This window comes from Pituophis catenifer, unplaced genomic scaffold (assembly GCF_029215685.1).
Source record: "Pituophis catenifer annectens isolate HBS135680 unplaced genomic scaffold, rPitCat1.0.hap2 SCAF_6, whole genome shotgun sequence".
Taxonomy (NCBI): Eukaryota; Metazoa; Chordata; class Lepidosauria; order Squamata; family Colubridae; genus Pituophis; species Pituophis catenifer.
Window position 1 is genome coordinate 77,072,217 of NW_027256886.1, and position 17,291 is coordinate 77,089,507.

Genomic DNA, 17,291 nt, shown 5'->3' on the forward strand with positions numbered 1-17,291 from the left:
TGTGCTTTCAGATGTTAGTTCAACAGTTTTCTTGCCTGATGCAATTTCTGGCAAGGTTTTTCTGGCTTCCACTCAAGGTTTCATGGTATTATGGGTTATAATCAAGTATGAGAGCTAATAATCCATATAAGTATTGCTCCACCACAAAGCAGCCATTCCATTACATGCAGATAATCAAATGATACTCTAGATGTAATAAAGCTATTAGCCTTTATGTGCAGGTTGGGAGGGGGGGAAATCCCAAAGCACATATAAAAAATGTAGACATTTGATTTAGCAGAAGTAATATTGCAAAAAAGTCTTGTTCTTTCCGGATGATTGCTTGTTACTTCAGAAAAGCCAACTCCCCCCATTTTTCTCATCAGAAACTCTGTGAAAACCTAGGAATATCCAGAATACATGTGGGAATTCAGGCAAACGAGTCTTTGATAAGTCTATTCCAAGACAAGGTATTGCCTAATGAAAAGCGAGTGCAAGGCTTTCTGCTTCAAAATCTGATTGATTTTGCATCTTCCCTGAAATGTGAGAAGTGGAATGTTCTTAGCAAAGATGGAAAAGAATCACCTTTGCCTTGCCATGGATCAGGGGTCGGCAACCTTAAACACAAAGAGCCACAAAAGTCCTAACCGGAAGCCCCACATTCAATTCTGGAGTCGACCGGGGTTCCCCCACCATAGAGTCTCCTCCTAGCACAACGTCCTTTTTCCTCTGCTGACTGGAAGTTGGTTCGCCCACCATAGAGTATCCTCCTAGTGCAGTGTTCTTTTTCCTCTACCTGTCCTAACCGAAATCCCTATCAATTGTGGAGCCGACCAGCAACAGGCAGCTGCAGCAGAGGGATGAAAGAGCCACACGCGGCTCCAGAGCCGTGGGTTGCTGACCCATGCCATGGATGAAAGCAATGAATGGGGTCTGCTGTAATCCCTCATTTTCAGATTGAAGGATTAATGCAGTGCAGCTTTGGGTTGAAGGAAATGTGTAGCATTCATGTGTATTTGTGGAAATTGTGTGAAACAAAGACATTGTTGTGTTTAAACAAAAACTCTTAAGAGAAGTTGCATGGATATATGAATATTTGGAAATAGTTTGAAATATCCTGCAAATTGCATAAAAATGTATTAATGTGTATAAGGCTGTGTATAACCACAACTTTGTATTTTCCAAGGTATTATTTATAGACAGAGAAGTTAAAACAAAATAATGTGTGAATTTGTACAGGACTGTCACAATTTGGAGTTATTAACATTCCAAGTAAAGAAACAGACATTTCAGAATTTTGGTTAAGCAGGGGGAAAAGAAGTATGAATCATTCATTTTTCCACCTGTGATTCCTCATGGCATCTGGCTAGGTGAGTTGATTCAATACACTTGTAGGCAACATGATAAGTTCAAATCAATTTTGTGCTGTTGCCTGCACTCCAAATTCTGAATAGCACAAATATCAGCACAGGGTGCTCCTATTTGAATACAGATTTACAACGTACAGTTGATATAAACTGCTTTTCCAAATCTGAATTTCTCAAATAAAATCAAACACATTTGGAGGATGATGGGTTGATTGTTTTGGAATTCATTAACATAATTTTATTAGTAGTATTGGTGTGATGATATAAATACTTATATAGATGAATATTACTTCATTGCGGAGACAGGATTTAATAGGAAAAAACTCTCTTAAGGTGTTCAAAAGGGCAGTAAATTGTCTTTTGTCCAGCTTATTCGTATTAGTAATATTTATAAGTAAATATTCTTTCCAAAAGTATCCCAAGGAAGCCCAGACCAATTTATAGGAGCACAAACCATGGGACTGTCTTCCATAAAATCATATAATGAAACATTATAGCCCAAATAAAAGAATAAAAAGAATAAATCCAAATCTTGCTGTACAACAATTAAAATTCATTTGACAGTTTTCCTGAAAGTGTCAGGATGAACAAGCAGATCTTAAACTATATTTAAGTGCAGAAACCAGCCATATGTCCCCTATAAATAATCATGATACTTCCACCAAAAGTCCCTGCTGTCAGTTGGGAGACATTAGAAGAAGCTGCTTTGGGTCTTACATCAGTGGTGGGTTGCCCCTGGTTCACACTGGTTCTATAGAACCGGTAGTAAAACTGGCGGGAGGCTCCACCCCCTGACCCTGACCTCATCAAAACGCTTCTGCACATGCACAGAAGCTTCTGTGCTTGCGCAGAAGAGCGCGCGTGCGGCCCCGTTGCAAACCGGTAGTAAAGATAAGTAGAACCCACTCCTGTCTTACATCCTTTAGGGATTTAGGAGCTAAAGTTGATGAATTAAACCTGATAGTTCTCCAAGACAGCAAGAATACGCCTTTAAGAATCATATTGTAGGAAGTTAGCACTCACCCCTCTCCTAGAAGAATGAAATATTTTAGGAAATATTAAAAAGGCAGAATATTATAGTCTCCTGGATGAGAAACGGAGAAACATGTTTTAAAGACAAAGCAGCTTTCTGCCTCCCCCCACCTTTGTCAATCGGCCATTAAGGCCTCAGCCAAGCTCACTCATTCCCCCCACCTTTGTCAATGGACCATCATCTGCAACACAATAGGACCCATCTAGCAACAGAAACTCACCTCATGGCACCTGGGAAGATTACATCAGCCAGCAAGACTAGCTAAGACCCCCACCCCCTGGGAGTCTGACAACCAATCAGGATACTCTTCCTATGCCCCAGGAAGTTCAAAGCTCACAGAGGGCATAAAACCAAGGCACACTCAGCGTCTCTGCCCTTTTCTGCTCAGGAACTCAAATCATGTGATCCTGTCCACCATTAAATCATCTTTCCAAGTAGTGTCTCATGTTTCCAGTGTTTTTTCCCCCACTTGGAACTGAACCCAGAAGGATATTTCTTCCAACAACATCTAAGGATATTCCTATTTACTGTATTTTTTGGAGTATAAGACGCACCGGAGTATAAGACACAGCTTAGTTTTTGGGAAGGAAAATAGTGGGGAGTGGGGAATCTGCCTACCAGGTATTCATCTGGCTAGCGTCCTTAGTCTGGTCAGCTTCAGCACATTAGTTTGCTGGTTTTTATCCCCTGCTTGGGGATTAAAAAACAGCTTCTAAAGCACAACTGATCTTTGGAGAAAGAAGCAATGAGAAAAGCAGGCAAACTACGGAGATCGCTTCACTCGCTAGCTCCTCCTTAGGGCTGAAAAAAAGCTTCACAGCTGAGGGTCGGAGGGAGCAGGCAAAGCATAGATTGCTTCACTGAAAAAATAAAAGCTTAGCACGGAGATTGTTAGCACCTAGTTAGGACTAAAAAATAGCTTCGAAAAAGCTACATTCAGAGTATAAGATGCCCCCAAATTTTCAGGCTCTTTTAGGAGGGAAAAAAGTGTGTCTTATACTCTGAAAAATACAGTAGATCATATTACAATAGTTTGTAAAACCCAAATAATCCAGCTCTTGAGTATGGAAAAATGTCCTAAATGCCTGGGTTTGCATGACTCCAAAAATCAGTTTGGATCTTTTAATATATTAGAGACATTATTTTATAGAATCAAATGGCTGATAACAACTGGAGGAAAGATTCCTTTTAGACCATTTTTTTCCTCCTGCTGAAATAAAAAACTTCCAATTTCTCTTGTTTTAACCTCCCTTTCCCATTCTTGGCATCACTTCTGTTGTAAGTCCTGAAACCTGGCCGGGGGGCGGGGGACGGGACGGGACACAGATTTCTGACAGGGATACATCCCCACTGCTGCTCACTCAAGTCTCAGCGATGCATGTTAGATCTGCGCCTTCATCCATTACCAAACATGGGAAGAAGTCTTCCACTACCAGTTTCTATTTCCTGCCTCTGGTTAACAAAATCCTAATTGCCAGAATAGAATTCTGCCCCTAATGGTAATAAGAATTACCAGTATACCGGTACTTCCAGGTACAATTCGAGTTGCTGGATTTTAATTCTAAAACCCTCTACGGTGCATTGCCAGGTTTTTTGCAGGACCGTCTACCACTAATTACAGTAGTGGCCAAAATTGTGGAAACCTTTTGGGAAAAGTGTATTTTCTAAAACTAGCTAATAACACCACCTTTTTTGGGGGGAGTAGTTCCATAAAATTATATATCAATGGAAAGATAATTTAATCAAGAATGTAATGCAATAACTTTTAGGAAGGATTTGCTATTAGAATAGCAGTTACAGTATAAAGAAGAAAAGTGAAAGACGTAGAAAAAACAGGATTATACAAAAATTATCACCATAGAAAAAACAAGATTTACAAAAGTTATCACCATGTCAGTTAATACTTAGTTGGGTAACCTTTAGCATGAATGACAGCCTTACAACGTGAACCAAGTCTTTTAGTTCTGCAGCTGTTATAATGTGAAACCAAGATTGACTGGGTTTTATTGCTGGGTCGCTTCTGACTAACAAGTTTCTTTAGTCGGCACCATAGATTTTCAATTTTGTTAAGGTCTGGGCTATTCCCAGGCCATTCCAGCAGTGAAATAGGATTATCTTGAAACTCCAAAAAAAAAAAAAAGTTGTGTTATTAGCCATCAAACCTCAAAAATACCCTTTTCCTAAAAGGTTTCCACAATTTTGGTCACTACTGTATGTCTTCTGCCCAGGAATATCTAACTGGTGGAATGCTCTGGGTCCCATTGCTTAGGTGAGTGTTTTTCAATCTTGGCAACTTTAAGATGGGGGACTTCAACTGTCTGGGTGAGGAATTCTGGGAGTTGAAGACCAGTCATCTTAAAGCTACGAAGACTGAGAAACACTGGATTAGGCAGTGCATCTAGTAGGATCCAAGAGATATATCCCTTCTCTCTTGCTGTTGTTCTGTCCCCCTTCCCCACACAGACAAACACACAACCAGGCACGCCTGCCAAGATTTTATTAAGCAGTCAGACTAGAAATCCTTGCAGATAAGAGTTTTGGCAGTAAACTGCAAAATGCCTGCCAAGTCAGTTTTCACTCACAGTAAGCAAGAGAGAGTTTATCCTCAGTCTGGTTCAGTAGCAAAAAATAATCCATTAAGCAAGAGTTAGCCAAGGTCCAATCCAAATATGCACAAGCCAGATTTCAGGTAACGCGATGTGACTCTCAGGTTTTTAACTTTGACCGTCACAAAGCCTGAAGAATAATCACACCCACTTTTATTCCTTGTGGGGTGTGGCTCAGTGACTCAGCTCAATCTCTGGCCCTCCCACGCCTCTTTCGTTGCTGCACATGCTTCTCCCTCCAACGCTGCCTGGGATTCATCATCCTCGCTCCCTATCTGTTGTTGTTCCGATATGCTTTCCTCCTGGCATATCCCAGGCTGTTCCTCTTGGCCTTCGGATGGAACCTGAGGCATTGCCAGAGAGGAGGGTCCTGGAGAGGGAGGCCTTGTCAGTTCCTCCCCATCACCTTCTGAGTCCTCTTTCTCTGTTAGGACAGGCTCAGGAGTCGGGGTCACAACAGCTGTTCTCATTCTTTGCAACATCATAGCCTTCAGATTTTACTCTGTCTGCCTTCGGAAAGCATTCAAGAACTGTTCTGTTCCTTGGGCATTGGATCTGAGAGCCATCTGGCCCGTTGGATGAGATTTATTTATTTATTGCATGCACATTGAGTTTTCCTGGCATTTTATGTATTTGTACATGTCTGTTTTGGGTTATGTTTTTAAGGATGTGTTCTATTCTTCTTGTTTTCATCGAGTCACTGTTGTTTATTAATGATAGAGGAATTCTGAGTGAGCTATATCAACTAAATCTCACCAGACTCAAGGTTGACTCAGCCTTCCATCCTTCCGAGGTGGGTAAAATGAGGACCCAGATTGTTGGGGGCAATAGGCTGACTCTGTAAACTGCTTAGAGAGGGCTGTCAAAGCCCTTAAAGCGGTATATAAGTCTAAGTCAGTGGTGAAATCCAAATTTTTTTACTACTGGTTCTGTGGGCGTGGCTTGGTGGCATGGTGTGGTGTGGCTTGATGGGCATGGCAGGGGAAGGATATTGCAAAATCTCCATTCCCACATCACTCTAGGGCCAGCCAGAGGTGATATTTGCCAGTTCTCTGAACTACTCAAAACTTCCGCTACCGGTTCTCTGAACTGCTCAAAGTTTCTGCTACTGGTTCTCCAGAACCTGTCAGAACCTGCTAGATTTCATCCCTGGTCTAAGTGCTATTGCTATTGCTAAGTAAATAAAATTACAATAATGCTAACTAAAGGAGTAGCCTGAGTAACTTCTTAGGAAAAGGAAAATGTGAACTAGGACTTGCAATTTATTGGGAGGGCATCTAGTGATGGGGAAATTATTTAACTATATAAAATACAGGAATGAAAGCAAATATATCTGTCCCAGAATAAGGTTGCAAGATCCCATGTGGATCAGTCACTGTGAAGCGAGGCTAGAGAGAAGTTCCCTGAAGATGGGCTCCAGCACAAGTCCAAAAGCTCAGAAGACAAAAGCTCTGCTCCCAGTGACCGACCCAGGTTGGATCCTGCATAAAATAAAATTGGAAGGGATCTTGGAGGTCTTCTATCTAGTCCAACCACCTGCTCAAGCAGGAGATCCTATACCATTGCAGACAAATGGTTTTCCAGTCTCTTCTTAAAAGCCTCCAATAATGGAGTACCCACAACTTCTGGAGGCACTGATTAATTGTACTCAGGGTGGATAAAAATCAATGATTTTTTTAAAAAAATAAAAAAATCAGGTTTTTTTTAATTTAAATCGGATTTTTTTTAATTTAAATCGGATTTTTTTGATTTAAATCGGATTTATTTTAATAAAAAACTTTTGGGGTAAAAATCTATCGTAAGATAGTTTTCTATTTAAGATACATAAATAATTTAGTTTATTCAGCATGAAATGGAGCTTAGTTATGTAGCATGAGGCTGTATATTCTGCAACACTGGGACTATCGGTGAGTCAACAGTGGGTCAAAGGAGTAGCAGAGATGACAGTTGCTCTTTAAAAACTATGATTTAAATCGAGTTGATTTAAATCAAGCCTTTTTACTAGTGATTTAAATCATGATTTAAACTGTGATTTAAATCAACTCGATTTAAATCAAATCCACCCTGATTGTACTGATAGGAAATTTCTCCTTAATTCTGGGTTGAATCTTTCTTTGATAAGCTTCCATCCATTACTTCTTGTCCTGCCCTCGGGAGCTTTGGAGGATATGGGTGTTGTTGGTATTTTTTGGTAATTTTAATATGTTACATTATTTTTTAAAATCCTCTTTTCTTTAGCCTAGTTATATTTACCTGGCAGTTCTACTGGACATATCTGTGCATATTTGTCCAAAACATTTCATGCATTAAATGTGACATTTGAATTTATTTGTGGCGAAATTTGGCTCAATACGGATCCTCCACTCATATCCACAGCTATTTAAAAACATGCACCTGCCTGCCACATTTTATGAGGTCTGTTTAAATACAGCAGCCGTGTAGAGCATGAATCAGTCCAGAGGGAATATATGGAATTTACACAGGACTGAGAATAGCTATTCTTGAGCAATCTGACCCTTGTGAATTCCAGTGTGAATGGTTTAAAATGCATTCCACCACCAACACATAATTTTCCTTTGTTTTTTACATGTCTCCAAATTCTAAGACAACTCCAGTGTTTCAGAATGCATATATTAGAGAATGTCATTCATTTATAAATGCATCAATAAATATGGTTGAGAAAATGCTTTAAAAATACTTACCTTCGTATTTATAATTGGCTCCTGTGCAAATTGTTTAAAAATTCTTGCAATGCCGTGGAACAAAAACATGGAGATAGAGATGCAAGACATACAGACCAGGGATGGGTTCTACTTACCTTTACTACCAGTTTGCATCGTGCCAGCGCATGCTCAGATCACTTATGATGACATCCAAGTCAGTGGGTGGAGCTCCTGCCAGTTTTACTACCGGTTCTTGTGAACCGGTCCGAACCGGGGGCAACCCACCACTGATAACAGACCTGATATGAACTGGAAATCGAACAATTCATTCACTCTTACAAACAGCTCATTCCTAAATAGGTCTCCAGGGCCTGAAGAGCTAGCTATTCCTATCCTCTTCAGCTGGTTTTCACCCAAAGAGTTTCACTATCATAAGATTATTTGCAATGGCTGATCAGCCATTACTTCCAAATAAATTGTGTATATTTAAGAAATGCTATTTGCTCTCCTCTCCTGTATCCATTTCTTTTACATTTTAATTGTAAGCCATCCCAGCAAGATTTCCCTCATATTTTTTAAAATCTCTGCATACGGTATTTAATATATTTTAAGATGCATTGATCATGCACCCTGTAATTAACACAGCTGCCTGCAATTTCTGCAGGTTCAAATCTTACCAGGCTCAAGGTTGACTCAGGCTTCCATCCTTTCTAAGGTAGGTTAAATGAGGACCCAGTTTGTGGGGGCAATAAGCTGACTTTGTATAAATATACAAAAGTATGAAGGCTATTGCTTAACGCATTGTAAGCCGCCCTGAGTCTCCAGAGAAGGGCGGCATATAAATCAAATAAAAAAATAAAAAAAATAACCCAAATAATAAGGCTTTTGACCCTGAGCACGGTTAACTATAATCCTGAATAAGTCTTATGGATTGAACTTGGGTAAGCCCCCAGCTTTCTAAGAATTATTTTAAGCGAGATAGTGATATTTGCCACATTTTCTACAACTAAATATAACTATAGCAAGAGGAGCACCGTATAAATTGTATAAATAAATAGCTTTTATATGATTCTAGAAAATTAGTATGGTACAGTGGTGGGTGGCCCCCGGTTCGGACCGGTTCACAAGAACCGGTAGTAAAACTGGTGGGAAGCTTCGCCCACTGATGTGGACGTCTTTGTAGGCGATCTGCGCATGTGCAGAAGAGCGGGCCTGGGCTCGATGCGAACCAGTAGTAAAGGTAAGCAGAACCCACCCCTGGTATGGTACTCTTCCTGTACTGCTTTATAAAACATACGGAAACTCTTTGTTTCCAAGATGTTGTTATTCCTACATGTAATTAGTTTTATATGTCATATTAAGGCACTGCTTTATACAGGGAATGGAATGGGCCAGACACAATCTCGGCAGAATGTGTTCCTTAGTATAAACAACAAAGAAGGCTAAAGAAATACAATATCTACCATTTTTTCTTTTCTCTTTCTTTAATGTTTTCTCATGATTCCGCATTTTTTCTGAGGTAAGTAAAAAACAGATGAGAGTTAAAATAACACCACTCACAGAAATCGATTTAAATACTGATTTTTCATTGAGGAAAAGTGAATCCTTTTCATGGCAATTCCAATATTTTGTCCAATATTGAAAGATAGAATTAAGTAATGGAGTCTGTTCAACAAAAACCTAGGATCATCAATTTTCTGACTCTACCAAGTGTTTAATGCTTTTTAAAATGTGTTTGGAAAACATTTTGGACTGATACCATGGATATTTATTTTGGAAGTTCTTTGATTTAAATAAGAACTTGCAAGAGCGCATAGGATTACAGCTTGATTGACTCAATGAAAAAAAGGTTTAATCCAAATTGATTTTTAAAAAACGTCTTCCTCTTCCTGGTTTTGCTGCTCACTACTTAGATTCAAACTGTTGTATGGTGCTATAATTGTAAAGTGCCAATGAGGCTGTAAAATGCAGTTTTATCTTCATTTCTCAGCTCTTAAAAATAAATCACACTGGAAATGTTTTGAGGTTTGACGAAGGAAGGAAGATTTGCTTTCTGCCTGTAATAAGAATAAAATATCTCCAGAAGGCAGTTTCACTTGGGGTGCTTCCTACATGTAAGAAGTGCAGATTTTCTCAGGGGAGCAAAAGGACAAAAATAGGTTCAGCAGAAGAATTCAACCCTGAGCTAGAAATATTCTCTTTTATTGGTACTCTTTGCACCTTGTGCAATGAGTATTCCTGCCCACTGAATGCCAGTGGCAGAAGGAGGTGAGGAATGCAGATGTGTTGGGGGCTTCCCAGACTGTTCTGACCCAGCCTTAGCAGAAGCAAGAAACAGACACCTTGTCATGAAAAAACCCTCTTTATTTACCTCTTGTGAATTAATTGCATTCACCCATCAAAAAGTCCAGGCAAGAGTCCTGCAAGGAGTTAACGGTAGCAACAGACCTTATCAGTTCCTTGCGATAATTGCAAGGCCACGAGCTCCAGCTGAAATGCTACAAATTAAGTTCTGGCAAGCAGTCCTTAAGGCACGAAGTTCCCTTTCCTTCTATTTATTCTCCAGCCAGGGAGGGACCTTTCAGCATCCATGTGTGCTTTGCTTCCTGAGTTGACTCCTTGTCCTCCGTTGTTCACCTCTCCTAACTGCTCTGCACATATGTGCATCTGGAACAGGCCTCAGCTGTTCTTCCTCCTCACTCATATCAGCCTCCAAAGGCAGCCGCCTCTCCGGTGGCTGGGAAATGTCAGACGGCCCTGGCTCTGTCTCTATGTCCGACGCAAAGCATCCATCAGAGCCTTCCCCAGACTCCAGAACTGGCCCAAGTTCCTCCCCAATCTCCTCATTGTCCGAGTCTGCCGCCAGCTCTGCTGGCGGCTGGTGGGCCACAACACAGACATTAAACCATGTGGTAGACACGAGGGATCATAGAACTGATCCAGCAATGATGTAACTAGATTGCACTTCTAATTTTATAAGGGTTAACGGTGGACCTGTCTTCCCACAGAGTTATCTTTTAGGCAACCTGGTGGTGAAGAGAAGGCATCAGCAGGAAAGGACCAGGGGAAGGAGAAGGTATGGATGTGGTAGCCTTTGGAGTGGAGATTTGCTTGCCTCTAGAGAGTGTGGGTGCTCCAACACTGCAGGTTTTGAAGAAGAGACTGGACAGCCATTTGTCCAGAATGGTATAGGGAGGGGTATCAAACACAAGGCCCGGGGGCTGGATCCAGCCTGTAGGGTGCTTAGAACTGGCCCACGGGGCCTCCCTAGAAACAGCAAAGGACCAGCCCACAGTGCCTCTGCCAGAGAAAACATTTTCACTGGCAGAGGGCGACAGGAGGCCATCACGGTTGAAAACATGGAGCCCGTTTTCGCTGGCAGAGTGCTCCGGCCACCACGGATGTCCACAACATGACTGACATCAAGCTGGCCATGACCACCCTGGCCACGCCTATCCTGGCCCCCGAGGTCAAACACAACTCTGATGCAGTCCTCAATGGAATCGAGTTTGACACCCCTGGTATAGGGTCTCCTGCTCAAGCAGAACTAGACTAGAAGATCTTCAAGGTACCTTCCCAACCCTATTATTCTATGTTCTACATCTCTGTTTAGCCTTCAAATTGGGTTAAATTTAAATTTACCGACAAAAGAAATAAATTTTCTTTGTCGGCTCAAATCCCAAAGAAGGGTATGGCTCAGTGGTGGGTTCCTCCCTGTTCGGTCCGGTTCGCCCTCCCACCCCCCACCCCCCCACGTTATTCTTACCTTTTATTTGGTCCCATCCCCAATCTATTGCTGCCTCCTGAGTCCCAGCTGAAGACTAGAGGGAAAAAACTGTTTAAACTCTTGCCGCGGGGCTTCAAAGGGCCGTCCTACAGCTGATCAGTGTTAAAAGCAAACAAATGAGTCGGGTCGTAAGTGCGAGGACTGGTCGTAAGTGCGAGGACCTTCCAGAAATGACTCTGACCAGCTAGCCACGCCCACCTAGTCACATGACCTCCAAGCCACACCCACAAAATAAGCCATGCCCACAGAACCGGTAGTAAAAAAATTTAGAACCCACCCCTGGTATGGCTAGCTGATGAGAGCTAAACAGCTTGAAATAGGTCTACTAGTCTTCTTTTATTTCTTTGTCAGTAAATTTAAATTTAACAGAAAAAGAGTTTGTTGCGGAAGTGACTGCCTGCAAAGGCTGCTGGATTGGGGCTGAAAGGCGAAAGCGGGAGCAGTATGCTCCGTCCCATATTTGGGTAGACCTGGTTGCCCTGATAGACAGGTCTCCCTGGAAAAACACTTTTTCTTCCAATTGGGATTCTGCAACTTTGATTCTTGTTACTGGATCTGGGAACCAAACCATATACCAACAAGCACATCATTTAATTAAGACCAATAATGTGTGATCAAGAACAGCAGCAAACAAAACAAAAAAAATAGAGGCATACCGATTGGGTGTGCAAGTGTGCTATTTGCTCACTGAATAGATTCCTTCTAGCTGCTGTTTTCTCTTAAAAGTTGGGGAAAGTATCAAATAATATATTTCAAGGAAAATAGTTTCAGAGCTATTTTGCCAGGAAACAGCTTTTCAATATATTGCTTTAATACAGAAAGCAGCAAAACAAACATGAGATTCAAAGAACAGAATGGACATTTTGGGGGAAAAAAATAAACCAAAAAGAATGCAAAGATGTTGAAATAAATGAATATAAAACAAAACGCTCAAATCTTAAAACAACAAATTAAACTTGGATGGGATTTTCCCCAATGATAGAAGCCCATTAAACTCAATCCAGGATTATTTATACCTTGATGGATACCAAATTTTAGGAATACAATTTAACATTACATGTCATATGTCCCCTCAAAATGCAATGAACTACTATTAAACCTAAACAGCTTTCCATGCAAAAAATAGAGAGTGAATCAAAGGTCTTATTACACTACTCTTGGTTAGACTACATTTTAGACTACTGCAATTTAATTTATGTAGGACTGTCCTTGAAGATGATACAGTGAGCACAGAATATGGGGGACCATTTGCTGGACAGTATTAGCTGGTTTGGCAGAATAACTCCAGATCTGGAGCAACTGCATTAGCTGCCAGTAACTTCTGGGACCATTTTGAAGTACTAATGATTACATATAAATGCTTTTATGGCTAGTGCTCTGGTTACCTCTGGGAATGTCTTATTCATGTAGAATCTGCTCATTTGTTTACCAAATCAAAAAGGATCTGGATTTTATTTGGGACATCGACCTCCCCTATCTTTGGAACAACTTGTCCCCAAATTCAGATGTGCCTCTGCCCTGAGGGTCTTGCAAAATGGTGAAAGCAGTCCTCTTTAGAATAGAGAGACAGTTTGGGGTAATAGTTAAAGCACCAAGCTAGAAACCAGGAGACTGTGAGCTCTAGTCCCACTTAGGTATGAAAAGGTGCCAGTCAGGGGTGGGCTGCTGGGGGTTCGCAGGCATTCAGGAGAACCTCTAGCTAAGATTCTGTGCAGTTCGGAGAACCCCCGAATCCCACTCCTGGCTGGCCCCACCCACCCCTCCCCTCCCAGGAGTCCCCACGTGGCCCATTTTGGATGCAGGCAAGTGCAGGGCACGCACGAAGGCTCATGGAGAGTGAAAAATGGATTTTTGGGCTCGTTTCCAGACTCCGGAGCCTGAGGAGGCTGTTTTCGCCCTCCTGGAGGCTTAAGGAAAGCCTACGGAGCCTGGGGAGGGCAAAAATGCCCCCCCCCCCGCCATGATGCAGGAGGCCAACTAGGCCACGCCCACCATGGCCACACCCACCCAGCAACAAGGCAGAGAACCCCTTGCTAAAATTTTTGAAGCCCACCCCTGGTGCCGGTTCACTCTCTCTCAACCCATAATGTCAGCCTCGGATGACAAGTCGGTTGGTCACAATCAATGAATCAATATTTAGTTGATCCTGCACTTGCAGGAAAACGCTAGAAGAAAAAAGTCCTCCTAAAGGTTTTCAGAAGCAACAGTGTTTGCTAAACGCTTTTATTAGTAGTATTGTTTATCGGTTTTTAATGGGCTTGGCTTTATGAGCATTTTATAGAGGATTTATCGCCTTTGCAACAATCTGCTTAGAAATGTGAGAATTGGTGGCATACAAATTACAGAATAACAGAGTTGGAAGGGTTCTTGGAGGTCATCTACTTTAGTCCAACTCCCTGCTCAAGCAGGAGATCTTAATACCATTCAGGACAAAATGCTTGTCCAATCTCTTCTTTAAAAACTCCAGTGTTGGAGCAACCACAACTTTTGGAGGCAAGCCATTCCACTGATTATTAGGGGGAAGCCCAAAAGTTAACTGTAGACCATAAGTACAATTTTGACTGGAATTATAAGTGATAGGCATGGTGACAATTGAGGATGAAGATAGTTTTAATCAGTGGTGGGATTCAGCCGGTTCTGTAGAACCTGTAGCGGCAACTGTGGTAGGTCCCGCTCACCCGCCTGGGCATAATGCCGTCCTATTCCGCCACGTTTTGAAGGCCATGTGCATGCATGGAAAGCGCGCGAGCGAGCAAAGAGCATGCGCGGAAGGCTGAGTATGCATGGAAGGTGATGCGAGCAAAGTGAGCGCACTCACATTTGCGAACCGGTAGGGAAGGTAAGTGAATCCCATCTTTGGTTTTAATCGAATACTTCTGGGGGGCAAATTGTAAAAGGTGGACATGGAATATGGAACATCTCCCCTTCCCCCTTTCCACAGCAGGCTCAGTAGTAGCAGCGTGTCTGCAGATGAAGAATAGACAGATGAGGATTTCATTTTTATTTTTTTGAATGGAGAGAGCGGGCAGCTGTTCAGTGAAATGTAATTAAATAATTCCTTTCAAAGAACTGGTGGTTTGTGCCCCCCCCTTGCCCTCCTCCTCCTTTTCAAGATGTGCATTAGCTCTAGGCCCCTTCTCTTCATTTGCAGATCAGAGTCGAGTCTTTGGCTTCTGCAAATAAACAGCTGGTTGGAGGGACAAGGTGGGCTGCTAGAAAGAGAGTTGCATTTCAGAGCTGGGGGCAAAGGATTCTGTAAATTAGAGGGGAAGTGCAGCATGGAGTCTTTGGAAGAGATTTATTTTGGAAACAGAGAAATGTAAAGAGCAGCGGTTGATGGATGCTCTCAGCAGCTGCTTCTCCCAGACAGGATGGAGGTTGCCAAGAGAAGGCGGCCCCCCTGTTTTTTTAAATGGTTCTCTCTGAGTTGGACCCTTGTTCCAACAGCAGAAGAGAATGGCCTTCAAGGCTTGATGTAAACACCAGGTCTCCATATGCTGCGCATTCCAGATACTTCCACCCTTATTTAAGTAGCGCACTCAAAGAGAAAATCACGGGATTCTACATTTTTCACTGCAGCTCAATCTGACATTTCCTACGCAGGTTAATTAATGGATGGTTGTCTCTGCTAAAGTCCTATCTTGTTCTTCCTTCCTTGGTTACAGTCCAACAGATGTTTATCTGAGGGTAAAACCTAGTGAACACATATCTTTTTTGCTGCTAAAATGTGGGTGAATTTTTATGGTGAACATGAATGTTAATGATATATTTTGTTATTTGTTTTACACGGATCTGTCAAACTCAAGGCCCGCACAGCCGGCCTGCAAATAACAAAGGAGCAGCCCGTGGTGCCTCTGGCAGCCAAAATGGGGCACGGGTGGGCCGTGTGTGGCTCCCCCCGCACCCCAGTCTGGCTGGCAGGCTGCTGCAGGAGGCGCCCTTCCTATCTCTCCCCCACCCCAGCCATCCTGCAGAGAACTACAATGCTGACCTGGTCCTTGAAGAAATCCAGTTTGACACCCCTGTTCTACACTGATTCTTATTATTGTTTTTGTCTGATTTTCTTGTTTTGTCTGGTTTTGTAGTTGATGTTTTTTCATTACTTGAGCAAGAGTTGTAGTTTAAACCATTTTATTTTTATTAATTGGTGTTGTTCCAATCCCTCATTTCTTTAATGATAATTCTTTTTCTTCTCCTTCTCCTTCTTCTCCTTCTCCTCTTCCTCCTTCTCCTCCTCCTGAATTACTGCCATGTTATACTTCTGAACTTAACACCTTCTCTGAGACAAGGTCCAGCAGCACCATCTTCATTTTATACTTCAGAAATGTGTTCATTATTTACAAGCTTCTTAAGCATTGTTGTGGCAAGACTGCCTGTTGAGTCTACTTGAGGTCAACAATTTAACGGCAATTTGTTCAAATGATACTTTGTGCATCTCAATGTTTTCTTGGCGCAAACACCGAAGGCAGCTTTTTGGCCATATCTTACGTAAGCCTAAAGACTGACATCCAGAAATTGTACTACGTTGGATACCTCCTGGAGGAAAGAGAAAACAAGGCCAGCCTCAGAAAACTTGGCAGCAAACACTTCAGAAAGATCTTAAGATTATTAATGTCCTTTGGGACGATGTTGAAGATACTGTGAATGATCAAAACCACTGGAAAACCCTTGCTGCCCAATGTGGACCTAATAATAATATTAAAATAATACAGTAACTTATCTAATTGAGAGTGAAATAATAGAGACTTAGTTATATACGCAAGATTTCCTTAAATCTTTCCTAGCTCTACAACTGACTGAAATGGACCCAAGTAACACCCCCAACGAAAGAAGACTCTGAGACTTGAATTTCCTCAAAGTTCCATTTTATTGAAGATTTCATATTGGCACATCTGGGAAAACCTGAATCTGAAAGCTTCCAGGTTTTCCCCAGCCAAAAGAAAGTTCAAGTCCCTGCCCAGCACCCACATGTCCATCACATGATCTAATCAGGCCCATCCAAAACTGACGATACCTCCCAGCCCCCACATGGCAGCTGCAGGCCACCGTGGCCTTGACTCTCTGAGAAAAGAATGTTATTTTGACTATATATCACCATATTATATACCAGGGGTCTGCAACCTTAAACACTCAAAGAGTCATTCGGACCTGTTTCCCACAGAAAAGAAAACACTGGGAGCCACAAAATCCTTCCCATGCTTATTTCTTGAGCATCCACAAAACTAGCTTATGCAGTTGAATTAAACGTTCTGTTTTCTTCTGAAACTTTTCCATTCTTGGATTTATCCATGGTTGGCCTACCGGGGGTTGAAAAGCTCAATAAATCATGGGTGGGCGTGTGTTGTACATTGGCAGTTGTGATGCATATTTTGAGTAACAAGGAGCCGCAGCAGAAGTGTGAAAGAGCCACATGCGGCTCCAGAGCTGCAGGTTGCTGACCCCTGGTCTATACAATTACCCCTCCCATTTTCCCACAGTAGAAAATGTGGCAGGCTTGAGGCCCAACCGTAAAAGATGGCTTCCAGGTCTGACACCCAGGAAATCTGTTTCATCCAAATGCACCTAGAATTGTGAGGTCTCTTCTTTCTCAATCATCTTGAACACGGATGATATTTGAATCTTCTGGTTTAATGGCGTATTCCCCCCCCCCAATAAATAGTGGCCATTTTGAGCATGCAGGGGCAAGTGACTGTCAAGATAATCTCTCTGTGACTTGCTTAACACTGGAGGTGAATCTGAGCAATTCTGTCTGTAAAAAACAAAGCATCTTGAGGCAAGAAATGACACACAATGAAGAAAATGTTTGCACTCCAAGGCTCTGCCTCCCTGGTTCATCAAATCAGATCATTATTTTAC